The 22,589-nt window shown below is 37.4% G+C and overlaps 1 long non-coding RNA gene across 1 annotated transcript in view; it reads left to right on the forward strand.

Annotated features, from left to right (window-relative positions):
• LOC116547083 overlaps positions 1 to 19,663 on the forward strand; it is a 106,816-nt gene extending 87,153 nt beyond the window's left edge. The window contains exon 4 of the long non-coding RNA XR_004266941.1: positions 16,880 to 19,663. This is a non-coding gene — a long non-coding RNA (uncharacterized LOC116547083). The remainder of the gene's footprint in view (positions 1 to 16,879) is intronic.
• The last annotated feature ends 2,926 nt before the right edge of the window (positions 19,664 to 22,589 follow it).

A 22,589-nucleotide genomic window follows, 5' to 3' on the forward strand; every position in this document is an offset into this window, starting at 1 on the left:
TAGAAAAAACCATCTTAAATTCATATGGCACCGAAAAAGAGCCCACGTAGCCAAGATGATCCTAAGGAAAAAAAAAAAAATCAAAGCTGGATGCAGCATGTTACCTGACTTCGAACTGTATTACAAGGCTACTGTAATCAAAACAGCATGGTACTGGCACCAAAATAGATATATAGACCAATGGAACAGAACAAAAGCCTCAGAAAGAAGGCCACATAACTACAACCATCTGATCTTTGACAAACCTTACAAAAACAAGCAATGGGGAAAGGATTCCCTATTTAATAAGTGGTGCTGGGAAAACTGGCTAGCCATATGCAGAAAGCTGAAACTGGATCCCTTCCTTACACCTTACACAAAAATTAACTAGATGGATTAAAGGTTTAAACATGAGGCCTAACACCATAAAAACTCTAGAACAAAACCTAGGCAATACCATTCAGGACATAGGCCTGAGGAAGGACTTCATGACTAAAACACAAAAGCAATGGCAACAAAAGCCAAAATTGACAAATGGAATCTAATTAAACTTCAGAGCTTCTGCACAGCAAAAGAAACTATTAATAGAGTGAACCAGCAACCAACAGAATGGGGAAAAATTTTTTCAGTCTACTCATCTGACAAAGGGCTAATATCCAGAATCTACAGAGAACTTAAACAAATTTATAAGAAATAAAAAAGTGGGCAAAGGATATGAACAGACTCTTTTCAAAAGAAGATATTTATGCAACCAACAAACATATGAAAAAAACCTCCTCATCACTGGTCATTAAAGAAATGCAAATCAAAACCACATTGAGATGCTACCTCATGCTAGTTAAGTTAGAATGGCGATCATTAAAAAATCATGAGACAACAGATGCTGGAGAGGATGTGGAGAAAAAGGAACACTTTTACACTGTTTGTGAAAGTGTATATTACTTAGACCTTTGTGGAAGACAGTGTGGCAATTCCTCAAGGACGTAGAAATAGAAATACCATTTGACCTAGCAATCATTAGTGGGTAAATACCCAAAGGATTATAAATCATTATATTATAAAGACACATGCACATGTATGTTTATTGTGGAACTGTTCAGAATAGCAAAGACTTGGAACCAACCCAAATGCCCATCAATGATAGACTGGATAAAGAAAATGTGGCACATATACACCATGGAATACTATGCAGCTGTAAACAGGAATGAGTTCATGTCCTTTGCAGGGATATGGATGAATCTGGAAACCATCATTCTCAGCAAACTGACATAAGAACGGAAAACCAAACACCGCATGTTCTCACTCATAAGCAGGTGTTGAACAATGAGAATACACGGACACAGGGAGGGAACATGACACACTGGGGCCTCGGGGGTGGAGGGCTAGGGTAGGATTAGCAGGGGGCAAGGCAGGGGAATTGGGGAGGGATAGCATTAGGAGAAATACCTGATATAAATGTTGGGGCGATGAATGCAGCAAACCACCACCACGGCACGTTTATACCTATATAACAAACCTGCATGATCTGCACATGTACCCCAGAATTTAAAATATTAAAAAAATTCTTCAAATGACAGCATTGTAGGAATGGAGAATAGAATGGTGAGTTGTGAGGGGTTAAGAAACAGGTGGTGAAGGAAGGGAAATGGGTGTGCTATAAAAGAGCCACATGAGGGACCCTTGTGGTGATGGAAATGTTTTTTATCTTGACTGTATCAATGTCAGTCACTTAGTTATTATACTGTACTATAATTTGACAGATGTTACCATTGGGAGAAATTGGGTAAAGGGTATACCACATGTCTGTATTATTTCTTGCAACTGCATGTAAATATATAATTGTTTCAAAATAAAAAGTTTAGATCGGGGTGGGGGAAAAAGAAAAAGAAACATAGTAATTGATATTTAAACATTCAAATGATGCAAAGCAAGGACTGCCTATTTTGCACATAATGGAGATTATGCAGATAAAACTATAACCTTTAAAATTTTTTACATAGTATAAAATAAACATTTCCTTGAGTCTTTAACATTTTAATAAATAATGTAATGCCTCAATTCAAATCTCATTTAAAATCATGTTTTCTGTAAAGGAAGACCATTTAAAATTTTCTACTTGGTTTCCCATCCTTTGCCTTAAAAAAAGTCAACTTTTATGGTAGATTCAGGGGGTACAGGTTTGTTACATAGGTATATCATGTGATGCTGAGGTTTGGAGTATTAATGATCCTGTCACCCAAGTAGTGAGCATACTGTCCAACAGGTAGTGTTTCAACCATTGTCTTCCTTTTTCCCTCCTCCTTCTAGTAGTTACCAGTGTCTGTTGTTGCCATCTTTATGTCCATGAGTACTCAATGTTTAGCACCCACTTATAAGTGAGAACATGTGGTATTTGTTTTTGTGTTCCCACATTAATTCATTTAGGTTAATGGTTTTCAGCTGCATCCATGTTGCTACAAAGGACAAAACTACATTCTTTTTTATGGCTGTGGAGTATTCTGTGATGCATATGCATTACATTTTGTTTAGCCATTCACCACTGATGGGCACCTAGATTGATGTCACGCCTTTTTTATTGTAAATAGTGCTGTGATGAACATACATATGAGTGAATGTGTCTTTTTGGTAGAATAATTTATTTTCCTATGGATGTATACCCAGTAATGGGATTGTTGGGTCACATGGTAGTTCTAAGTTCTTTGAGAAATCTCCAAAGCAGTTTCCACAGTGCTTGAACTAATTTACATTCCCACCAACAGTGTGTAAGCATTCCTTTTTCTCTACAGCCTCACCAGCATTCTCCACAGCCTCAGCAGCGTTTTGAGTTTTTGATAATAGCCATTCTGACAGCTGTGATAATAGCCATTCTCGTATCTCATTATAGTTTTGATTTTCTTTTTTTATTATTATTATACTTTAAGATCTGGGGTACATGTGCAGATCGTGCAGGATTGTTACATAGGTATACACATGCCATGGTGGTTTGCTCCATCCATCCCCCCATCACCTACATTAGGTATTTGTCCTAACATTATCCCTCCGCAATATCCCCACTCCCTGCTATCCCTTCCTTGCTCCCCCACCCCCAACAGACCCCAGTGTGTGATGTTACCCTCCCTGTGTCCATGTGTTCTCATTGTTCAATACCCACTTATGAGTGATAATATGTAGTATTTGGTTTTCTGTTCTTGTGTCAGTTTGCTGAGAATGATGGTTTCCAGATTCATTCATATCCCTGCAAAGGACATGAACTCATTGTTTTTTATGGCTGCATAGTATTCCATGGTGTATATGTGCCACATTTTCTTTGTCCAGTCTGTCATTGATGGACATTTGGTTTGGTTCCAAGTCTTTGCTATTGTAAACAGTGCTGTAATGAACATATGTGTGCATGTGTCTTTATAATAGAATGATTTATAATCGTTTGGGGATATACCCAGTAATGGGATTGCTGGGTCATTTTCTCTGATGATTACTGATGTTGAGCATTTTTTCTTTTGTTTCTTGGCCACTTGTATCTCTTTTGAGAAGTGTCTGTTCATCTCTTCTGCCCACTTTTTAACGGGGTTCTTTGTTTCTTTGCTTGTTGAATTGTTCCTTATAGAATCTGGATATCAGACCTTTGTTGAATGCATAGTTTGCTAATATCTGCTCCCATTCTGTAGGTTATCTGTTTATTCTGTTGATAGTTTCTTTTGCTGTGCAGAAGCTCTTTAGTTTAATTAGATCCTATGTGTCAATTTTTGTTTTTGTTGCAATTGCTTTTGAGGAATTAGTCATAAATTCCTTTCTAAGACCAATGTCCAGAATGGTGATTCCTAAGTTATCTTCAAGTATTCTTATGTGAAGTCTTACATCCAAATCCTTAGTATATCTTGAGTTAGTTTTTATATAGGATGAAAGACAAAAGTCCAGTTTCATTCTTCTGCATTTGCTAGCCAGATATGCCAGCATCGTTTCTTGAATATGGAGTCCTTTTCCCTTTGCATATTTTTGTCAGCCTTGTCAAACATCAAATGGTTGCAGTTATGCACTTTTATTTCTAGGTTATCTATTCTGTGACTTTGTCTCTTTGTTTTTTGAGACAGAGTGTCGCTCCATCACCCAAGCTGGAGTGCAGTGGTGTGATCTTGGCTCACTGCAACCTCTGTCTCCCAGGTTCAAGCGATTCTTCTTTGTGAGCATCCTGAGTAGTTGGGATTACAAGCACACGCCACCATGCCTGGATAATTTTCTTATTTTTAGTAGAGATGGGGTTTCACCATATTGGCCAGGCTGATCTCAAACTCCTCACCTCAAGCAATCCACTTGCCTTGGCTTCCTAAAGTGCTGGGATTACAGGCTTTGTTCTTTTGGCTTAGGAGTGCATTGACTTTTCAGGCTCTTTATTTCTGTTTCATATAAATTTTAGAATAGTTATTTCCTAATTCTCTGAAGAATGACATAGGTAGTTTGAGAAGAATAACATTGAATCTCTAGGTTGCTTTGGGCAGTATGGCCATTTTGATGATATTGATTCTTCCAATCCGTGAGCATGGAATGTTTTCCATTTGTTTGTGTCCGCTATGATTTCTTTCAGCTGTGTTTTGTTATTCTCCCTGCAGAGGTCTTTCACTTCCTTGGTTAGAGGTATTCCTAGGTATTTTGTGTGTGTGTGTGTGTGTGCGCGTAGCAATTGTAAATGGGATTGCATTCTTGATTTGGCTCTCAGCTGGAATGTTATTGGTGTATAAAAATGACACTAATTTTTGTATATTGATTTTGTATACTTAAACCTTAGTAAAGTCATTTATCAGTTCCAGGAGTCTTTTGAACAGAGTCTATAGAGTTTTCTAGGCATAGGTATAAAATTATATCATCTGTGAAAAGAGGTAGTTTGACTTATTCTTTTCCTGTTTGGCTGTCTTTTATTTCCTTCTCTTGCCTGAGTGTTCTGGCCAGGACTTCCAGTGCTGTTTGAATAGGAGTGGTGTGTTGATCCACGTCCTTGTTTTGTTCCTGTTCTTAAAGGGAATGGCTCCAGCTTTTGCCTATTCATTATGATGTGGGTTTGGCTGTTGATTTGTCATAAATGGCTCTTATTATTTTCAGATACATTTCTTTGATGCCTAGTCTGTTGTGAGCTTTTATCATGAAGTGGTGGAGCTCATTTTAAATATAAAGACACATATAGATTAAAAATAAATGTGTGAGAAAAGATGTACCATGCTAACTCTAATTAAAAGAAAGCAAGAGTAGCCGTATTTATTTCAGATGGGGCAGACTTGCAAGCAAGGAAAGTTATCAGAGATTGTAAAATATTACATAAAGATAAAAGGGTCAATTATTTATGAAAACATAATCTTTAATATGTATATACTTAATAACAGTGTGTCAAACTATGTGATGCAAAAACTAATAGAATTGCAAGGAGAAATGAATAAATCCGCTATTACAGTTGGAGTCTTTAACCTGTCTCTATCAGAAATAAATTCAGCATGCAGAAAGTCAATAAGGACAGAGTTGAACTCAACAGTACCATCAACCAACTACATAGAATTGACATCTATAGACGATATCATCCAACTAAAGCAAAATACACATTATTCTCAAACTCACATGGAATATTGACAAAGATAGGTCACATTCTAGGTCATAAAATACAGCTTAACAAATTAAAAAATATAGAAGTTATACAATGTGTCATCTCAGGCCACGATGGAATTAAATAAGAAATCAATAATGGAATAACTAAATAATTATAAAACATTTGGAGAATAAACAACATCCTTTTAAATAACACTGAGTTCAACGAAGACATCTGAAGAGAAATTAAAAAAATATTTTGAATGAAGTAAAAATGAAAACACAATTTATTAAAAAGCGTGGAATGTAGAGAAAGCAGTACTTAGAGATAAATTTATAATATTAAATGCTTATATAATAAAAGAAGAAAGATCTAAAATCAATAATCTAATATTCCACCTTAGGAAACTAGCAAAAGAGCAAATTATCCTAGTGAGCAGAAAAAAAGAAGTAATAAAAATTAGAGCGTAAGTCAATTAAAGAAAAAAGAGGAAACCAATAGAGAAAATCAATAAAACTAACAATGGTTGTTGAAAAAAACAAAGAAAACCCCTGATAAGCCTCTCTCAAGTGAACCTAAGAAAACAGAGAAAGTTTCATGGTAAACATTAAAATGATAGTAACAGAATATTATGAAAAACAGTATCCCCACAAATTTTGTAACACAGATGAAATGGACCAATTCCTTGAAAGACAATCTGCCAAAACTCACACAAAAATAAATAAGCCATCTGAATAGGCCTATATCTATTAAAGAAATTTAATTATTAATGAATAATTTTCCAAGCAGAAAGCATGAAGCCCAGAGAGATTTCATGGTAAATTCCACCAAACATCAAGAAAGAAATTTTATCAATATTCTGTAATCTCTTTCAGAGGATAGAAGAAGATGAATACTTTCTAACACATTCATAGATCAGCATTACCTTAATACTAAAACCAGACAAAGGCATTACAAAAATGATCAATATACAGATCAATATCTCTCATGAATGTCTACAGATTACTATCTGTCATAGATACAGATGCGAACATCTTCAACACAATATTAGCAAATTGAATATAACGGTATCTAAAAATAACTATATATCTCCAAAAGTGAGACTTATTTCAGGTGTGCAAGTCTGGTTTAATATTTTAAAATCAGGTAGTGAAATTTCTCACAGCAGGCTATAGAAAAAAAATCACATGATTATATAAACAAATGTAGAAAATTTATTTGATGAATCCATCACTCATTCATGATAAACTCTTAGTTAACAACAAATAGAAGGAAACTTTTAAATCTGAGAAAAAATAATCTACGAAAATCCTACAGTGAACATCATACTAATGGTAAGACACTAGAAGTTCTTTTACTTAGATTAGGAACAATGCAAGGAACTATCCTCTCACCATTCCTTTTCAACATCATGTTGGAATTTCTGGCTAATGCAATAAGACAAGAAAGGATGATAACCGGTATACTAATTGGGAAAAAAGAAATAAAACTGTCTTTGCAGATGATTTGATCATGTATATAGAAAATCTGGATGAATTGACAAAACAATTCTCCAGGAACTAATAGGTGATTATAGATATATTCTAGAATATAGGGTGAATATAACAAAGTCAATTGCCTTCCTGTGTAACAGCATTGAACAAATGAAATTTAAAATAAAAACACAACACCATTACTGTAGTACCCAAAAAAAGATAGAAATACTCAGCTATTAATCAGTGAAAATATATGTAAGGCCTGTGTGAGGAAAACTACAAAACTCAAATGAAGGAAATAAAAGAAGACCTAAATAAATAAATAGATATCCCATAACCATGGATAGTTAGACTCAATATTGTCAGAATGTCAATTCTTTTTACCTTGACCTATAGATTCAAAGCAATCTCAATAAAAATTCCAATAATTTAGTTTGTGGATATTGACAAACTAATTCTAAGGTTTATATGAAATAACAAAAGACCCAGAATAGCCAACACAATATTGTGGGGAATAACAAAATTGGAGGAGTTACACAAAACTAAACATATTTTTATAATATGATTCAGCAATATGATCCAGATTTTATCTGACATCAAGTCTGACTATAAAGTTACAGTAATCAAGATGGTATAGTATTGACAAAAGAATAGACAAATAGATCTATGGAACAGAGAGCCTAGAAATAGATCCACATAAGTATAGTAAACTACTTCCACAATAGAACAAAGATAATACAATGGAGTAAAGATAGTCTTTACTCCAGAACAGGTCACATGTTAGGGCACAAAACAAGCCTTAAATTTACGAGACTGGAATTATTTCAAATATCTTTTCTGACTATCATGGTTTGAAACTAGAAAGAAATAACAGGAAGAATTTCAAAAAATTCACAAATGTGTAGAAATTAAGCAACATGCTCCTAAACAATCAGTGCATCAATGAAGAATTTAAAAGGAAAATAAAAAACATCTTAAGACAAACACAAATGGAAACACAACATACCAAAAACTTATGAAATGCAGCAAAAGCAGTTAAGATTAATGTTTGTAGCAACAAATGCCTATATCAAAAAGAAGAAAGAGCTCAAATAACATAATATTACTCTTCAAGGAACTAAAAAGAGAATAAACTAAGACCAAAGTTAGTAGAAGGAAAGAAATAATAAAGATTAGAGCAGAAATACATAAAATAGAGGGTAAAGGAAATAGAAAAAAATCAACAAAACGGAGTTGGTTTTTTTTAGAGTTAAACAAAATCAGCAAACCCTTAGCTAGACCAAAGAAAAAAAGAAGACACAAATAAATAAAGTTAGAAATGAAAGGAGATATTACAGCTGAGACAACAGAGATACCAAGGATCACAAGATACTATTATGAACAATTATAGGCCAACAAATAGGATGACCTAGAAGAAATGCATAAATTTCTCGAAATATACAACCTACCAAGACTGAATTACAAAGAAATAGAAAACCTGAACAACGAATAATTAATGAGGAGTTTGAATCAGTAATAAATCGTCTCATATGAAAGAAAAGCCCAGGATCTAATGGCTTCAACTGCTGAATTCTACCAACATTTAAACATGAATTAATACTAATCTTTCTAATTTGTTTCAAACAGTGAAGAGAAATACTTCCAAAATCTTTCTAGAAGGCCAGCATTACCTTGATACCAAAGCCAGGTAAGGACATTACAAGAAAAAAAATTACAGATTAATATTCTTGATAAACATAAATGTAAAACTCTTCAACAAAATACTAGCAAACCAAATTGAACAACACATTAAAATGATCATCTATTATTATCAAGTGGGATTTATCCCTGGGATAAAAAAATGGTTCAACATACGCAAATCAATAAATGTGATAGACTACATTAACAGAAAGAAGGACAAACACTGTATGACCACCTGATTAGATACAGAAAGAGCATTCGACAAAATTCAACATCCTTGCATGATAAAAAAAATTCCTAAATAAGATGCAGAAGTAATGTACCTCAACATAATAAAGGCTATCTGTGAGAATCCTGCATTGAGCATTGTACTCAATGGTAAAAGTTTGAAAGCCTTTCCTCTAATATCAGGAGCAAAATGAGGATGCCCATTGTTACCAATTCTATTAAGTGCAGTACTGAAAGTACTTGTCAGAGCAACTAGGCAAGAGAAGAAAGTAAAAGCCATCCAAATAGGAAAGGAAAAAATGAAATTGTTACTGTTTGCTGATGACATGATCTTATATATGAAAAACTCTAAATTACTTTACCAAAAATCTGTTAATACTAATAAATAAATTTAGTAAACTTGCTGGATACAAAACAATATACAAAAATCATCAATGTTTCAATACACCACCAACAAACTGTCTGAAAAAAGAATTCAAGAGAACAACCCTGTTTACAACAGCTACAAAAATAAAATGAAATGCTTGGTAATAAATTTAATTAAGGAAATGAGAGACCGGTACACTCAAAACTGTGAGACATTGATGAAGAAAATTGAAGAAGACACAAATACAGCTAGTGCTCGACTTACAACCACGGTCGGGAGCGCAGACCAGTCATAACACGATTTGGTTGTTAAGTTGAGTAGGCTATATGTACAGTTGAAATGGTGCACGCAGAGATGGTAGTGCTGCCGGAAGCTGGTCCACACTGTCGTATGCCCAGCTGGGCAACGTTTGCACTGCCAGATGTGGATCAGTCGTGTCTAGCAATTGTGGTCATAAAGTTGAATGGTCGTAAGTTGCATAGGTGGTAAGTCAATCAATACCTGTAAATGGAAAGATAACTCATGTTTACAGATTGTAAGAATTAATATTTTTAAAATGTCTTTACTATCCAAAGAAATCTGCAGATTCAATGCAATTCCTCTAGAAAAATCAATAATTTTTTTCATAGAACAAATAATTCCAAAATTCCGATGGAGCTGTAAACCTTCAAATGGCCAAAGCAATTGTAAGCAAAAAGTACAATGATGGAGGCATTCACATCACATGATTTAAAACTGTATGGCAAAGCTATAGTAATTAAAAGAACACAGCACTGGAAAAAAAAAAAAAAAGAAAGAAAGAAAGACAGGCAGAGAAATTGACCAATGGAACAGAACACCCCATAAATGTAACCATGCATGTATGTTCAGTTGATTTTTGACAAAGGTGCCAAGAACAAACAATGGGAAAAGAATCATGTTACTTAATGTCAGGTAGTTCTTTATAACAATGTGAGAACAGATTAAATTGGTGCAGAAAATTGGTGCAAAAGAAATGGGGCTTTGCGATAAAGACACCTGAAAACGGGGAAGCAACTTAGAAACTGGTTAACAGGCAGAGGCTGGAATAGTTTGGAGGGCTCAGAAGAAGACAGGAAAATGAGGAAAACTTTGGAACTTCCTAGAGACTTGTTGATAGTGATATGGACAGTGAAGTCCAGGTGGAGGTGGTCTCAGATGGAGATGAGAAACTTATTGAGACCCAGAGTAAAGGCCACTCTTGCTGTGCTTTAGCATAGAGACTGGCAGCATTGTGCCCCTGCTGTAGGGATCTGTGAAACTTTGAACTTGAGAGAGATGATTTGGGGTGTTGGGTAGAAGAAATTTCTAAGCAGCAAAGTGTTAAAGATGTAACCTGGCTGCTTCTAAAAGTGTATGCTCATATACATGAAGAAGGAGATGGTTCAAAATTGGAACTTACATTTAAAAGGGAAGCAGAGCATAAATGTCTTGAAAATCTGTGACCTGAATATGTGGTAGAAAAGAAAAGCACATTTTCTGGGAATAAATTCAGTTGGCTGCAGATATTTGCATAAATAAAGAGGAGCCTAATGTTAATAGCAAAGACAATGGGAAAAATATCTCCAGGGCATTCCAGAGTCCTTCTCAGCAGCGCCTCTCCTCACAGATCCAGAGGCTTAGGAGAAAAAAATGGTTTTGTGGGCCAGGCTCTGGGCCCTGCTGCTCTGTGCAGCCTTGAGATATGGTGCCCGTCATCCCAGCCACTCCAGCTCAGCTGTGGCTAAAAGGAGCCAAGGTATAGCTCAGGCTGTGGCTTCAGAGGGTGCAAGCCCTGAGCCGTAGAAGCTTCCACGTGGTGTTGAGCCTGCAGATGAATAGAAGACAAGAGTTTGAGGCTTGGAAGTCTCTTCCTAGATTTCAGATGATATATGGAAACACCTGGATGTTCAGGCAGAAGTCCATGGAGAACTTCTGTTATGGCACTGTAAAGGGGAAATGTGGGGTTGGAGTCCCTACACACAGTCCCCACTGGGGCACTGCCTAGTGGACCCTTAAGAAGAGGGCCACTGTTTTCCAGAACCCAGAATGGTAGATCCACTGACGGCTTGTACCATGTGCCTGGGAAAAGCTGCAGACATTCAATGCCAGCTCATGAAAGCAGCTATGGGGGCTGTAACCTGCAGAGCCACAGGGTTGGTGCTGCCCAAGGTCTTGGCACACAGCCCTTGCATCAGTGTGTCCTGGATATGAGACATGGAGTCAAAGAAGATTATTTTGGAGCTTTGAGGTTTGACTGCCCTGCTGGGTTTTGACTTGCATGAGGCCTGCAGTCCTTTTGTTTTCGTCAGTTTCTCCCTTGTATCTTGGAACTAACCTGTTTTTGATTTTTTGGGCTCATAGGCAGCAGGGACTTGCCTTGTCTCAAATGGGCTTTGCACTTGGACTTTTGAGTTAATGCCAGAATGAGTTAAGACTTTGAGAACTGTTGGGAAGGCATGATTGTGTTTTGAAATGTGAGAAGGACATGAGATTCAGGAGGGGCCAGGGCAGAATGATATGGTTTGGCTCTGTGTCCCCAGCCAAATCTTATGTTGAATTGCAATTCCCAGCGTTGGGGAGGAAACTAGTAGGAGGTTATTGGCTCATGGGGATGGATTTCTCCTTTGCTGTTCTTGTAATAATGAGTTCTCACAAAATCTGTTTGTTTAAAAGTGCGTAGCACTTACCTCTTTGCTCTCGCTCTCTCTCATGCTGCCATGTGAGGATGTGCCTGCTTCCCCTTTGCCCTTTGCCATGATTGAGAGTTTCCTGAGGCCTCCTCATCTATGCTTCCTGTACAACCTGTGGAACTGTAAGCCAATTGAACCTCTTTTCTTTATAAATTACTCAGCTTCAGGTATATCTTTTTACCAATGTGAGAACAGAGTAATATGGCACCATTATGGAAAACGTTATGAAATTTCCTCAAAAGGATAAAAATAAAACTTCCATATGATCCAGAAATTCCACTTCTGAGTATTTACTCAAAATATTTGAAATTACTTTGTCAAAGAGATGTCCACATTCTCATGTTTTTGCAGCACTATTCACAATAGCCAAATTTTGGAATCTACATAAGTGTCCATCAATAGATGAGTGAATAAAGAATGTATGGTACATACACACAGTGAAATTCTATTCAACTTTTAAAAAGAAGGAAATTGTCATTTGTGACAACATTTATGAAATAGGAGAATATGATCCTAAGTGAAATAAGCCAGGCCCAGAAAGACTATATTGCACTGTTGTCACTTACATGTGAAATCCAAAATGTTTGAATTCATGGAAGCAGAGAGGGGAATGGTATCTATAGAGGATGGTGTTGGGGGAAATGGGGAGATGATAGTCAAAGCATACAAAATCTCACACATGAGGAATAAGGGTTTTTGTTTTTGAGGATTTCTCCCAGCTGCAGACTGGGAGAAAATATTTGCAAAAGATATATCTGATAAAGTACTCTTATTCAAATATACAAAGAACACTTAAAACTCCATGGTAAGAACTCAAACAACCCAATTTATGAAATGGTTCAAAGACCTGACAGACACCTAACCAAAGAAGATTTACAGATTGTGAATATAGTTAATATTAGTGTGTTGTACTTTTTCAAAATGCTGAGAGTTAATTTCAAATTTTCTTGACACAATGAATAATACATATTTGAGATCATACATAGGTTAATTAGCTTAATTTAGTTATTCCACATTTTATAATAGATTTGTAACATCTCTTTGTACTCCATAAATATATGCAATTATAAATTGTCAATTTGCAATTTAAAATATTGTGAATGAATAATTGGATATCGACATCTGAAAAAGTGAATCTGAACATAGACCTTATACTTGTCACAAAAATGAACTCAAATAGGTTACAGACTGAAATGTAAAATATAAAACTGCTAAGGAATAGCATAGGAGAAAAACTGGATGAACTTGGTTATTTCAATGTCATATTCATATTAGATACAGTACCAAAGACAAAATCCATGAAAGAAATAATTGGTAAATTGGACGTCAATAAAATTAGAAACTTCTGCCCTGCAAAAGACAAAATAAACAGATTGAGAAGATGAGCTGCAGACTGGGAGAAAATATTTGCAAAAAACGTATCTGATAAAGGACTGTCATCCAAAATATACGAAGAATTCTTAAAACTCTGCAGTAAGAACTTAACCCAGTTTATGAAATGGTTCAAAGAATGTGACAGACACCTCACCAAAGAAGATTTGCATATGGTAAACATATGAAAAGATGCTCCTCATTACAGATCATCAGGGAAATACAAATGAAAACAACAGTGAGATACCTTTGCACACTCATTATAGTGGTCAAAACCAAACACTGAACACCAAATGCTGACGAGGGTGTGGAACAACAGTAATCTCATTCATGCTGGTGGGAATGCAAAATGCTATGGCCACTTTGAAAGACAATTTGGAGATCTTAAAAAACTAAAAATACTCCTACCATATGATCGAGCAATGGTGCTCCTTGCTATTTAATGAAAAGAGTTGAAAACTTATGTCCTCACAAAAAATCTGCACACAGATGTTTATAGCAGGCTTTTTTTTTTTTTTTTTTTGTAATTGCTAAACCTTGGAAGCAACCAAGATATCCTTCAGTAGGTAAGCAGATTAATTGTCGTACCTCCAGGTAATGGAATGCTTTTTAGCAATAAAAAAATGAGTTGTCAATTCATGAAAAGATATGGAAGAAGCTCAAATCCTTATCACTAGTTGAAAAAAAATCTGAAAAGACTACATGCTGTATGACTCTAACCATATGACATTCTGGAAAAGGAAAAAGTATGGCTATCGTAAAAAGATTAGGGGTTGCCAGGGATTGGGGGTGGAAGGTAGGGGAGAGGGAGGAATAGGTAGAGCATAGACGTTTAAGTCAGTGAAATTACTTTATATGACAGTGTAATCACGGATACAAGTCATTGTATATTTGTCCCAACTCAGAGAATGTGCAACACCAAGAATGAACACTAATGTAAACTATGGACTTTGGGTTATAATGTGTCAATGTAGGTTCATCAGTTGTTAACAAATGTACCACTCTGGATGGGGAGGCTGATAATGGAGGAAGCTGTGCATGTGCGCAGCAGAGTGTATATGGGAAAGAACTGTACCTTTCTCTAAATTTTGCTGTAAACCTAAAACTTCTCTAAAAAATAAAAATTATTTAAAACATTTAAAGACAACAACGGAAAGACTTACCCTCCCAATGGTAACAAAAATCGTATTTCAGAACTTTTTTAACTAGAGCAGAGAAAAGAAAACACAAATCACACTCAGCAGAATATCCATCTGCACTTTGATTTTCTGCCTCTAGGCATGGACGGAATCTACGTTGCCATTCCATCTCCAGCATCTAGCACAATGTTTGCCACATAGAAGGTCCAAATAAACTCTTGTTCCATTCAGTTGATAGTGCATGCACATGTGCAGAAGTCCTTACTCACAGACTATCTTGCCTCCCAGCTGTGGGAGATCCTTAGACTGGAAAGACTCTGGAGACCTTTCTTGAGCAATCTACAATGTAATACAGTTTCTGAGAAAAATCTTTGAATGGCCTAGTAAACCCAGCTTTGCTTCTTCTCAGCCTTCTAAAACTATCACATGCTAAATTTCAGTAATCACTTCCTGGCATGGCATGAGTATATGCCAGCATTCTTTTTTGCTGCTGAAATGTAAAAAATGCATTTTTTAAGTGATAATAAACTGCCTCCCAATATCTTTAAGACATTTTCATGTCCATTTTAAGTGTGTAGGTAAAACCAGCTACCTGTCATGGTGCTGGTCACAGATACAGGGTCTCCCTGTTTCAGCATCAAAAAGCTAGCAGCAGACATCGTTTTCCCATCACATTGTAGAGCCCTGTTACTGCTTTCTGGGGAGCACCCCCTCAAATGGCAGATTTTTGGCTCCATATTTGCCCCTGAAAGGCCCACTGACCCCATGAAAGCTATTACTTCTTATAATCCCAGATGATCAGATTCTGTTAAAATCTAACCAATAGGAACCTAGAGTAAGCAATACAGGCATTAGAACAAATTCAGTTTTCAGAGTTGCTAGATTCTTTATTTTTAGTCCATTTCATTCTCCAGCTCAGGAGCAATGATCTTTTAAAGTGTCTTAAGAGCCTTAGAGTAAATAAAAATGATAAATATTGACCTTCCCGGTCTCTTTCCAACCCTAAAAATCTGTGATTCATTTCTTCTTAAGGTCTCACATTTTCAAGGTCCAAAGAGGTTTAAATAACAAGCCAATGTAAATAGCAGGTAATGGGCCTTGATAAATTCCCTGAACTGAAGGAATATCCCAAGGAAAAAAAATGTAGAGAAAATGAAATATACTAGGAAATATCTTTATAGTTGCCATCAGAGCTGGTAGGAAGCCTCAAAAACTGCCCTTGAGAGCAACTCAAACTAAGCAGGTTGTTAACAACAAGCAGATATCATTTACTGCCTTCCCTAAACTGTTTTTTCATAAGGGCAATAGTTTTACTATTCCAAGCATCATGATGAGGAATTAGGCAGCCAGCTGTCCCCAGCACACTAGGCTATCAAGACCTGGGTTTGCTAAAGATGCATAGATTGTTGGCAGCCCACAGGTGAGTTGTATTTTGGTCAAGCATTCAGCCTGGAAATAAATGCATTTCCCCCATCACAAAAGAAAGTTTTACCTAGAAATTGGACAAAACAAAAAAGTCAAATCTATTTTTGGCTACTGGAGTCTTCCCACAGCTTCTTTATCGTTCCTCAAGCCATCTTCCTGGCCAGTCTTCCCCTTAGATATTCTCAGACCCTTAGCTAACATTGTCATCCTACCTTTTGGAGTCTGCTGAGAATAAAATTGTCCACGATCACCTGGAACAATTTCTTTGAAGTTCCCACAACATGCTTTCTTTGCTATAGTTCCTGCTTCCTTTTTCCTGAACCTTTCACACCCAGAATTTATAATATCTCATATTTGGGGACAGCTTTTATTCTTGGCTTTTTATTTTCTTTCATTGTCGTGTGTGTGTGTGTGTGTGTGTGTGTGTGTGTATAGGTATTGCCCGAGGTGTTTACCAATGGTCAGCACTGATAGAAGTCAATAAAAGTAGTAGTAAAACTGCCCACTGTTTACATTAAAAATGTTCATACCAGAAGCCAGGCTGTGTGGAGGATTCAAGAATATTTATATTTTTGCTTCCCTTTCAGGTTGAAATGGAAACAGTGGCCGTACAAATCAGGCCTTTTGCATTCTGGTCCATGTTTTTTTGCTTAGAATGATCAATATGACATCTAGAATATTGAGTCATTTTCCTGTTATCATTTTTACTTAATGAGCTAAAAAGTATAATAAGCAATATTCATTTGGCAATGGTTATGAAACGACTTTATAAATTCTGTGTGTTTTTATTTCAACAAAGCAAACAAAGTTGTTTTTTTGCAATTTTTTGGTGCAGTACACAATCAGAAGGGCTAATGTGCTTGGGGTCTAATCTGCTGATATTATCTACGTCGGTCTCTTTTATACTTTAGTATATGTCTGTGGGTCAGGGAGAGCATGATGTTTGTTCTGTCTTCCAGCTTTCAAAGTTTTATTTCCCAAAGCACCAAAGAGTAAATAAGTTAGAAGAAGAGAAAAGCCTGCCACAGTGTCTTACTAATGAAGAGGATCTTGGCTGTTTTCAGGATGTTCTTCACAATAAGATACATCAGAGTAAGTAAGTGCCATTTCTCAGTATACACATAAATGCAGCTTGGTCTTATTAATCCTATAAAAACAGCAACACAGTCTTCTCATATGCTGTCTTTCCCCCTTTCAGTTTCCAGTCTTCAGTGCATAATGACACTGTAGACATATCTGTCCTTCTTTCATGAGGCCAATTTATTCCCTATTAATTAACCTCAATGCTAATTAGGTGATTTGAGCTCTACTTGTAGAGTTTACAGAAAATAACAACATATCCATTATGTCAGCAATCAAAGCAAAACAAGATTGGGATGATGCCAGTGATCAAAGCTCATCAGTGAGATTCAGGGACAAGGAGAAGAGGGTGTTTTGACTTCAAAAGAATTTTAATGATAGTGTTAGCAGTCATTTGCTTATTTGAAAGAGCCATTTCAGAAGGAATCCTCTGAAGAATAAAATGAAGGGGGAAGCTTTAGCTTTACCCCGTGCCACTTCACCTTGATTCTTGAAGCCATTCACCTTCACTGCTCCCAAATCGCTGAGTCTGGAGACCTGTGGAAGTGTTTGACTTATCAGAAATGTCCTGATTTGTCTGGACTAGAAAATTTAAAAAAAGATGACTGCTGCTCACTTTTGCTGAGGACTCAACAGTGGTAGCAGCTTTTAGAGAAACTCCTTCCCTTGGTAAGACATAAAGTGCCAATGTGTAAGCAAGTGTCTAAGTAAGATGCTATTACCTAATAGTCCTAGCTCAGCCTGTAGTTCTTTCCCAGTGTAGGGTAAGGTGGGGTGGGGAACTATAGCAATTACTTTTGAAGTCCTACTCTCCTTAAAACCTTTGCCAAAAATACTCCTTGTATCACTAGCCATCCCCAGATATCAATGTTACCAATTTCAAGTACTCATCACTCCGCTAAGTTCCACAATGCAAACAGGAATTGTATAAAGTATGGTCTCTACTGATCTTGACTGGGTAAACAGCAATTAGAGGAGTGTGTGTGTGTGTGTGTGTGTGTGTGTGTGTGTGTGTGTGTGTAGTAGTGCTATCTCATATCCTTGATTCTGGCCTGCCCTATCTATACATTCCCCTGTTTCTAATATCCCTAGAGATATTCCTTCTAGATTGCCTCCTCCACATTCATCTAGCCACAAACATTGATTGTTCAGAGCAGTCCAGCAGACACAACAGATGGACAGAAAGTGGGGGAATTTCAGACACAAATCATATTCCTCTGAAGTAGCATAATAGTTATACTTTCACATTGTATGGTCAGCATAGCTCAGATTTAATTAAAGCACTCAATCGCACCATTACCATTTTTGGTGACAGCTCGGTATAAATATATTAAGCACAATTCTTCCCAGGCCCGGCTTGTCAGCACTCTCCTTAAATGCCCTTTTGTCTTCTCTAGCCTTTTTCGAAAGCCCTGAACTTTTAGCTTATAAATGATTAGTACCTATACACTTCCACCTCCAATTCCTAAGTTAAATTACTGTCTTCAGCCTTTCTTGGGATTCCTCAGGAGTAATATGTCTCTTCCATTGGACCATAATTTTTTCATTTTAACTTTAATCAAAACTGCATTGACATCTCAACCTCCTTCTTCATAGCTGGCTTCTTTATATCTCCTCTGTCACTGGCATGGATATAAGTTTTCTCTCTCACCTTGTATCTTGTTTTCTCCATATCATGCTCTCATTGCTTAGTTCCATAGTTTCTTACTGTAGCATCATTCCCTGCATTCCTTTAGTTTCTCCAGTTTCTATTGAAATTCTTTTTCCTCATTCATTTATTCAAAAAATATCTTTTGAGTACAACCTCTGTGCCAGAAAGTGTCCTGGGGGCTTGAGGTACTTCAGTGAACAAAACGGACAAAGATCACTGCTCTTGCAGGACTTACATTCATTTTAGCAGCTGGAGAAAACAAGATAAAAAGTGAAAATCCTACATAGGTGTTACTAGATTGGGGTTAGTACCTTAGGGAAAGAGAAGTAGAGAAGGGTAACGGGAAGAGGAACATGGTGGCGTGGCCTCATGGAGAAAGACGTGCATTTGGTGAGGGAGTTAACTCAGTAGACATCTTGGGGAATAGAAATCAAGATGAAGAAACAGCCAGCTGGTTCAAAGTCCTGCAGGCAGAAGAATGCTTGGCCTTGCCTGAACATTCACAGATAAGAAGGCGGCTACTGTAGCCAGAGGAGGGTGAATCAGGGGGAAAAACAGGGATTCATTAACTCATCTTGAAAATTATTTGCCTTCTCTACATACTGATGGACTCAGTGTCTCCCACTCAAAGTAGAATCATATCTCTTTAACATATCACAATATACATCTGTCTAGGTAGTTCCTATACATATTAAATTAAGTAGCTGCTGTTTGGTGGGAATGTAAATTATGCAGCCATTATGGAAATCAGTATGAAGGTTACTAAAAAAATTAAAAATAGAACTACCATGTAGGAAGCAACATAAGTATCTCAAAGAGGTTTCTATGCTCCTATGTTCACTACAGCGTTATTCACAATAGCCAAGATATGGAAACAAACTAAGTGACCATCAATAGATAAATGCATGAAGAAAAACACGATAATATTGTTCAGCTGCAAAAAGAAGGAAACCCTGCCATTTGTGATGACATGAATGAAACTGGGAGACATTTTGCTAAGTGAAATAAATCACACAGAAGGACAGATACTGCATGATCTCACTTACATGTGGAATCTAAAAAGTCAAGCTCATAGAAATGTTGAATAGAATGGTGGTTGCTGGGGCTGGAAATCGGGATGTGCTGGTGAAAGGGTAAAATCCAGCAGTTTTAGAAATTCTGGGTCTCTAAAGCACAGCACGGTGAGTATAGTTCACAAGTTTTATATACTTGACATTTGCTAGGAGATTAGATCTTGAGTGTTTTCACCATACCAAAAAGAAAAAGGAAAAAAGGTAAGCTATGTGATGTGATAGATGCGTTAACTAATTTGATTATGGTAATAATGTTACAATATATAAGTATAGCAAATCATCACATTGTACATCTATATAGACAACTTTGTCAATTATACCTCAATAAAGATGGAAAAAGGTCAAAATGCAAATTAAAGTAGTTGCCCACATTAAAACAAAAAACAAAAAACTTGACACAGACTACCTAGTACTACTTTCTCTGGATGTGGGCCATATTCTTAATTTACAATACCCACATTGCTGGGGAATATGGAGCGCTCTTACTCTGAAAGGAATATGTTGTGTATCCTATAGGATTCACCAGGCGAAGGCAGAGACTGAAGTGGAGCACCATAGAAAGGTGAAATTCACAAAGGAAATGGACTATCAGGGAAGTAAGGTGATGGATCAGGCAGTTTTCCTCTCCCACTGAAATCACTCAGTCCTTCTCTGTGCCTACTCTTGATGCCTCTAACAAGTCTGTAAGGGTCTAAGAGCATTAGACATATTTTATCATGTAGAGAACAGTGTTGATATGAATTGTGTAAATAATAGCGTTTTGTTGTTGTTTGTTTGAGATAGAGTCTTGCTCTGTCATTAGGCTGGAATGCAGTGGTGTGATCTCGGCTCACTGCAACCTCCTCCTCCTGGGTTCAAGTGATTCTCCTGTCTCAGCCTCCCGAGTGGCTGGGACTACAGGTGCACACCACCAGGCCCAGCTAATTTTTGTATTTGTAGTGGGGTTTTGTATTTGTAGACAGGGTTTCACCATGTTGGCCAGGATGGTCTCGATCTCTTGACCTCGTGATCCACCCGCCTTGGCCTCCCAAAGTGCTGGAATTACAGGCATGAGCCACCACATCCGACCAAGAATGTTTTTTAAAAAGTGTTTATTCATGCATTAAACAAATGTTTATTACACATTTTCCTGTGGTAACAAAGAAAAGAAAAATATGGCCCTGAACTTGAGGAGCTCAGTCTTTTTAGGTTGAGAAGAACACGCATGAACAGAATATAAATGTAAAAGTCCATGCAGTTTAAAAGACAGGAGGCCAAAGGTAGCTGTGCTCTTTATCTGGAAAAGTTTTTATAAACACACTTGGATCCCATCCTGAAACTGCTAACATAGTGTTTTTTAACCTTGACTGCACATTGGAATCACCTGAAGAGTTTTCAGTATAAGACTGCCTAGGTCCCAGTCCAGAAATTCTGATTTAATTGTTCTGGGATGCAGCCTGGGCATCAGAATTTTTAAGCTCGCCAGGTGACTGTAGTGTTCAGTCACGTTTACAAACCATCTGTGGTAGGTTGAATAAAGGTTCTGAAAGGCTCCATGTCCTAATCTCCAACACCTGTGAATATTTTACCTTGCCTGGTAAAGGGATTTTGCAGATACAATCACATTAAAGACCTGGAGATGAGGAGGTTATTCAGGTGAGCCCAATGCAATCAGAAGGGTTCTTAAAAGAGAGAGACAGGCTGCTCAGCGTCCATAGTAGGAGATGTGGTGATAAAAGGAAGACGGTAGAGTAACGTGAGGAATGGGTTGTGAGGCAAGGACTGCAGGTGGCCTCTAAATGCTGGAAAAAAAAAAAAGAACAAAAAAGAAAAGAAAACCCAGATTCTTCCTTGAAGCCTCCAGGAGGAGGAACACAGCCTTGTTGACACCTTGAGACTCTGACCTTCACAACTGTGTAAGAAAAAGTTTTTCTTGTTTTAAGCCATTAAGTTCGTGGTAATTTGTTACAGCAGCACTAGAAAACTGACATATCACTGCTTTAACCCGGTAGGTCTGAATGGAACCCAGGTATTGGATATTTGCATGTGTGTGTGTGTATTTCAAGTTCTCCAATAAGTGAAAATTCATCTTCCTTTACCATGTAAGAAAGAGAAAATTCCTCCTGCCTTCTTCCTGCCCTCACTGCTAAGTTCGTAAAACAGCAGCTCTCCAAGCCAGGGGAGTGAGAGGAGCATGGGAGTGTGGTGGTGGTGGTGGTGGTGGTGGGGGGGGGGGGGGGGGGGGGGGGAAAGGGGGGGGGGGGGGGGAAGCTCTGACTATAGAGTCTGCCCCACTTTCTGTGATGTATGTTGTCCCATCATGGTACGGACTGGCTCCGGTACACCACTGGTGGGGGCACTGGGGAAAAAACAATGCAGATCTCATAGCCTATTTGGTTTGAGCCTCTCTGAAGTCAACCCTGCTTAAGAAAAGGAATCTTCCACGTGGAGCAGCAGTCTAGCTCACTTAAGTTTACTGGAGTTTGAGTCCAAAGCTCAGCTAGTAAATAATAAGGTGTTGGTCGGGCGTGGTGGCTCCCAATCCCAGCACTTTGGGAGGCTCAGGCAGGCGGATCACCTGAGGCCAGGAGTTGGAGACCAGCCTGAGCAACATGGAGAAACTCTGTCTCTACTAAAAAATTACAAAAATTAGCCGGCAGTGGTGGCACATGCCTGTAATCCCAGCTACTTGGGAGGCTGAGGCGGGAGAATAGCTTAAACCCAGGAGACAGAGGTTTCAGTGAGCCAAGATATTGCCATTGCACTCCAGTTGCAGTGGGCAACAAGGGTGAAACTCCATCCCCAAAAATAAAGTGTTATTTCCACTCATTCAACAAGTTTTTTTTTTCTTTTAGCTCCCATTCTTCTAGGTATTATTCTAGGTAC

Source organism: Sapajus apella, unplaced genomic scaffold (genome assembly GCF_009761245.1).
Source record: "Sapajus apella isolate SASKATOON/1434 unplaced genomic scaffold, GSC_monkey_1.0 scaffold1, whole genome shotgun sequence".
NCBI classification, from domain to species: domain Eukaryota; kingdom Metazoa; phylum Chordata; class Mammalia; order Primates; family Cebidae; genus Sapajus; species Sapajus apella.